This window comes from Sceloporus undulatus, chromosome 1 (assembly GCF_019175285.1).
Source record: "Sceloporus undulatus isolate JIND9_A2432 ecotype Alabama chromosome 1, SceUnd_v1.1, whole genome shotgun sequence".
Classification (NCBI taxonomy): Eukaryota; Metazoa; Chordata; class Lepidosauria; order Squamata; family Phrynosomatidae; genus Sceloporus; species Sceloporus undulatus.
Window position 1 is genome coordinate 255,258,110 of NC_056522.1, and position 6,174 is coordinate 255,264,283.

Here is a 6,174-nt window from a genome sequence, read left to right on the forward strand (position 1 = left end):
GAGATCCATGTATAAAAAATCTGTTGTATAAAGAAGGGCCGACTGTAGTATCTTAAGTTGCCTTCCCAACAACTTTCCAAGAAAGAAAATGTTTTCAAAAAGAGCGATAGTAGTTTAGGGGCTTTCTTAGCACCTGATACAAAGGTGTTGGAGTGTAGTGGACATTAATGATAATGCAGTTTATGACAGTTTTAGCTGGCCTGATCATTAAAACAGTTCAGATTTGGAACAATGAATGTTAATGGCCCTAAACTGGCTATTAATCCCCAACCAAAGATGAACACCGACCGAATCAATGGAATTTACATAAGTGTTGCATTATTGTGTTTCCATTGATTCAGTACGTCTGCTCCAGTTGGGATTAACCAGTAGATTTTAACGTGAGTGATTGCTCAGGACCGTAATACCATTTCTGAGTGGGTAAATCACCTGTATAGTAACTAAAGTGTGTGTTGAAAAGCAGCACTTTTAAATTTGAATATATGAAAAGAAGATGAGAGATAAGAGCTTCTAACTGATCTGGTAATGCATTAGCGTGGGGAGATTGCTTAAGTTCCTCTCTATAGGTCTAATTTTGGAGTATTGGTTAAATTGTTTCAATCTGTACATAAGCAGGTTACTGCAAAGACCTGTTAAGTTTCCATTGGTTTTGTACAGTGCCGTGTACATTTACCGGTACTTTTATAAATAAAGCTAATACATTTAAATTTAATTTAAATTAAAATAAAAATTTGGTGTACCCCAGGGCGCAATATTGTCTCCTATGCTGTTTAAACATTTACATGAAGCCGCTGGAAAACAACTCATCCGGAGACATGGGGCAGGATTTTATCAGTACGCTGACTGACCACACAATATATTTCTTCTATGTCTCACAACTGATGCAGTTGTCTATGGATGGCATCTCCTCTGAATGCCTGTCTTGGTGGCGGTAGGTTATGGACGATGACGGGGAAAACCGACTCAAGCTGAATCCATGTAAGACGGTAGGGCAGGTACTTGTTTATGTAACCCAAGCCCAGGTATGGATTGGAATTATGTCAGCCAGTTCTGGATGGTGGTCACACTTCCCCTGAAAGACTCTGTCCGCAGCTTAGGGTGGCTCCTTGACTCGTCGCTTCACCTGACCAGCTCAGGTAGATGCGACAGTCAGGAGCACTTGTTATTCAGCTTCGGCTGATACGCGCAGCTGCGCCCCCTTCCTGGAGCAGGGAGACTTGAAATGAAACAGTGTACATGCGCTGGTCACCTCTCGATTGGACTTCTGTAATGCGCTGTTACATGGGGCTACCCTTGTGCAAGTTCCGAAACTTCAACTTGTACAAAATATGGCAGCCACGGTTAATTACAGGTTACTCGTCGTACCGATCACATAACACCGGTTTTGAAATCCCTTCACTGGCTGCCACATTAGTTTCCGGGCAGGTACAAGGTGTTGTTGATTACCTCAAAGCCCTACATGGCTTGGGTCCAGAATACTTAAGAGCTCGCTACTTCCATACTGTCCGTCCCGCACTCTAAGGTCTCTCGGGGAAGACTCTACTTCAGCCAATAAAATCTAGGCTAACTTCAGTCACCCAGAGGGCCTTTTCCATCGCAGCTCCGAAGCTATGGAATGACCTGCCGAAGGAGATCCGTGACATTTCTACTCTTACAGCCTTTAAGAACTGCTTCTTAAGACGATCTCTTCCGGCAGGCCTTCCCTACCTAGTTCTACTCCCCATTTACTGTGACTTATTGTCACTCTGTCCACCCAATTCTTCTCTTAAATTTAATGAGAAGAATTAAATTAAAATTAATTACAATAAAATCCTTGCCTCAAGAAGAAGAGGCCCTCCCTCCATGACATCATCATCAGACCTGAGAGGAGTGAAAAAGAGAGGGCCCAAACTTCCATTAGGCCTAACTGTGAATGTACTCACTTCGCTCTCTTTAATTTTATTGTTATTTTATTTATTTATTGTATTTTTCTTTTCTTTTCTTTATTTTTACTGTTGTAACCCGCCTGGATTCCTTGTGATTGGCGGGCGGCTATAAATAACTCATTATTATTATATTATTATTATTATTCTTATTATTATATTATTATTATTATTATCGACAGGTGGAGGACTGAGCAGGATATCATATCAGCTAGCCTGCTTCCTGGATGTAGTGATATGAATCAACAACCTGATGAAACAAATTGCTTTTAAGTAGTTTATTCCTGTTGAAATAATTGTTGCTGTTGTTTCCTCTTTATGATTTTGGATGTGCATATATCATGGACATCTAACAGACTGCAACATCCTTCTGGTACAGGAGCTGTGAGTGCTCTGTTCATGCCATCAGTTCAAGAGGGTAGCGCATTATTTGATATGTTGCCTATTAATTGGGTTTTGTTCCTTTTGTTGTACTGGAAGGTTCTACCATCTCCTGTGTGCTTTGTAGCACTTATATTCAACTGCTGGACAAGATCAACAGTTTGTCGTATGGTGTCATCAATATGTTCATCTTACTAGGCAGCAGCTGTCCTTAGAGGATACAGTGTGAAGGTTGGTGATTCATCTGGAACCACATACATATATAAGCCACCTACAGATTTCTCAGTAGACTTCCATGCCAGGTCCCCTCTCAGATGTCCAGATGATTTTCCTTCACCTCCTCCAAACATACTTGTGCAGGAGGGACTTTACCTTAGACCAGGTAGCTGGGAAAGAGGGAGAGATGTAGCATAGTTGGGTTGTCTGAAACCCCATCTCTACACCAAGAGATTACATCATGCCACCTCAAGGCATGATTAACCTCGTTCTGCTACCCACTGCTGCATGCAGGCCTGAAGAGAAAAATGGTTCCTTATCTCTACTTGTACGCTGCTGGCATTATTTCCAAATTGGCAAGAGGTTAGGGTGCATTCGTTCATCAGGCCTGGCTAGTGCTAGGGCTAGGACTGAAAGACCCCCGTGAATGTTGAAAAAACTGCAAATTAAAAAAAAAACCTTATTATTTAGCTGAGAGAGCACCATCTGGAATCTCCAGGTCCTAGAATCAGGCTGAAGGGCCTACAGATGCCTAGAGAAGTGTTTCCTCTGAGTCTAGGAACTTCTAGATTCTCCAGTACAACTCTATGTTCAGCATCTGGCAGAGTTGCATTGAAGGACTTAGAGATTCTTAGAGAGAACATATTAATCAGAGGACCTCATCCTCTGCACACTTCCTTGATCCCTCAGATCTCCTGTCACTGCCCCATGTCCTGTCTTTTATAGAAGTGAGAAATGAGGGAAGAAGCCATTACGTCTCCATAGCAATAACCCAGAATACTCTGGATTATAATCCAGTATACTTCAACATACCTTTCCAAAGAAGACACAGCTGTTCCTTACTCTATTAGCTTCTGGCATTTTGTTAGAAATGTCTTATTCTGGAAGGCTTGTTTGCCTGGCTGTTGATAACTGACATTAATTTTTCTCCTGTTTGAACTCACATTGGCATCTATTTGGCTGCATTTTAGAGTTCATTGTGCTTTTAGAATTGGTATTAAATTGAGATTTTAAGACTTGTGTTGGTGGGTTTTTTTTAACATGACTACTGTATATACTTTTTTTGGTACTATCATCATGGCAAAGAACAGTGTGTGCGCGCTGGATGGTGAGATACAGCCCCTGGCTAGGAGTAATACGTTCATACGATACATATGTGCATGTAATAGCTGTAATAAAAGACGACTATCTGTGTGTCATAAAACCCAACTCCAAATCCATCAAGCTGAGACACCTGGAATTGGACATGCTGGTGTGTGTGTGTTGGTTATTTTGATTTTTTTAAAAAAGATTTTTCAGTTAGTTAACATCTACCTGTAAACTGCAGTGCCACTTTATTCTTTAGGTAGAAGGCATCACTAGCCTTCCCTAGAGACAAAGCTGGCGACAGGCCTAGAATATCCATTTCGCTATATGGTCTGTTGGAAGCTTCAATTTTTTTCCCATTTGCAAGGATATTTAACAGTTCAGGTAGAGAGAATCCTGCTACCTGGTGGGGATGAGCAGAGGTGCCACTAGGGTTGGTGTCACCTAGTGTGGTAACTTATGGTGTCACTCCCCCTGACCTCCGCCCACCTCCTCCCACCATACAGAATCCATAGTAATGCTTTTTTAGTACTAATGTTACTTGTAAATCATAATTCCCATATGCCACTGAATGTAATGCTAATAGTTGTGATAGAAACAATAAGCAAAATAAAATTTTATCTTTAAATTACAATATCATATGCATGGTCTAAATATATTTACATGCACATAGTTTGATGTAGTTAAAGTGAAAATTTGGTAAGATGTGTTTTTTAAAGAAAATGTTTAAAAGAATAATTATTTTTTATTATATATATTTTAAATTAAATTAAATGCATCTTTTTTTAAAAAAAAAAAAAAACCTAGGGTCTCTCCTTTCTCCTCCCACTGAGCCTTATCCCACTCACCTCATCTCTTCAGTGTTTTAAAGGGATGCAGGCAAATACCACAGCCTGTTCCTGCCTAAAGGCAGATGTTTGGGACATAGTGGTGTCACCTGGTGCAAACTGCATCCCAGTAGTGGCATCACTGGGAATAAGTAGAAGGAAGGACAGATTGGGCATTGAGGAAGAGGGAGAGAAAGACCAGTGAAAAGGGAAAATGGGAAAAGTAGAAGAGAAAGAGCAGATGGAAAGTGAAAGAGCAATGACCCTCCCTACAGATGAAGCTGCAGGCAGGTCGGGGATATTAATTGATTTACAGAGCCTTTAGGCAGCTGCATTGATATTTCTCTTTGCATTGTTGTATATTCCTCAGACAGAAAAGAGAGAAAAGGATGGTGCTGCTTGGTTAGTGATGGCATGCTGTCTTATTTTCTTTGTTCAGAAAAGACTGAAGTAAAGAGAGGCCTAAAATTCATCATCCTTAGCTCCATTCTTTTCAAATGAAGGCTAATGGCAGATCCTTTCAACCTGAAAGTCAGCTCTAAGAGGTGTAACAATCATTTGTTGAAAAGGAACTTAAAAATAAGACCCACTCCATTGTAGATCATGGAAAAAATAACAATGATGTCTATTTTTATAGTCTTTTCCTCATTTTAAACTATTTTTGTGTAGACTCAGGGTGTTTAATGTTGTAAAATGACAGTGTTGTATTTATTTTAGGTCACAAAGAGATTTTGTTATGAAACATCTAGTCTTATGCATTGTGCTCCTGTCTAGTTAGAATTAAACCTTTCAGCAAATGTCTACAAGCTTGGACTTGCTAAACATAATGGAGAAGAAATTCTATGCTTAGATAAGGTTGCCTAAACTGGTTGGTTGTGATGCAACAAACAAAAAGGCCAATATTCCAGGAATGTTTTTGATCTGTATTTAGAAGGGATTAGGATGATGCATTCATGTACTGCAGTGATGATGAAAAATTACTTATTCCAGCATAGAGAAAGGCAAAGGTTAAGTAAGCAGCATGTCCCGAAACACATTTTTAAATTGATGTGGCTTTCTAGCTTGTACCAAGGCAGGATTTTGGTTTTTTTTAAAGAGACAAGTGATCTGAGAAGCACTGTAAACAAATGATGTTGCTTTCTGAGGCAGTTATAAGATGCTGGCAGCATTAAGAAAGGGTTCATGTCAAAACTAACAACATGCCAGGATTAGGTCCAGTAATGAAATGTTTTGCCTAAAGTGGTTATGCCTAGTTGAAGATCTTGCTTGTAACTGAATTTGTTATATGCTGCATTCCCCTCAAGAAAAAATGTGTGTGATGAAGCACATTGGAGGAGCTTAAAAATGTTGTTAGCTAAGTACATATTTTATGTAGAAGTTACAGTCTTGCCTGCATTCATACTGTCCTGAAAACACCTCATTTGATCTGATTTCAGAAGCAAATAAAGACAGGGCTTGGTTACCATATATACTCGTATATGTCCGGGACGTGCACATGGCCCGTCGCAATTTCAAATATTTGAAAGGGACATTTTATGCCCTTATAGATAGATTTGGGCCAAATTCCCCTCCAACGGAGCTGCAAAAGTTCCCACAGTTCCATCTCATGAGGGAATTGTGGGAAATTGCTGGGAGACCTCATCCAAGGGAGAGATTTCCCGCAGGTAATTATTTTTTAATTACATAATTAAATTTATTAAATTTATTAAATTTAAATTCACTTATTTAACGAAGTGTTAAAT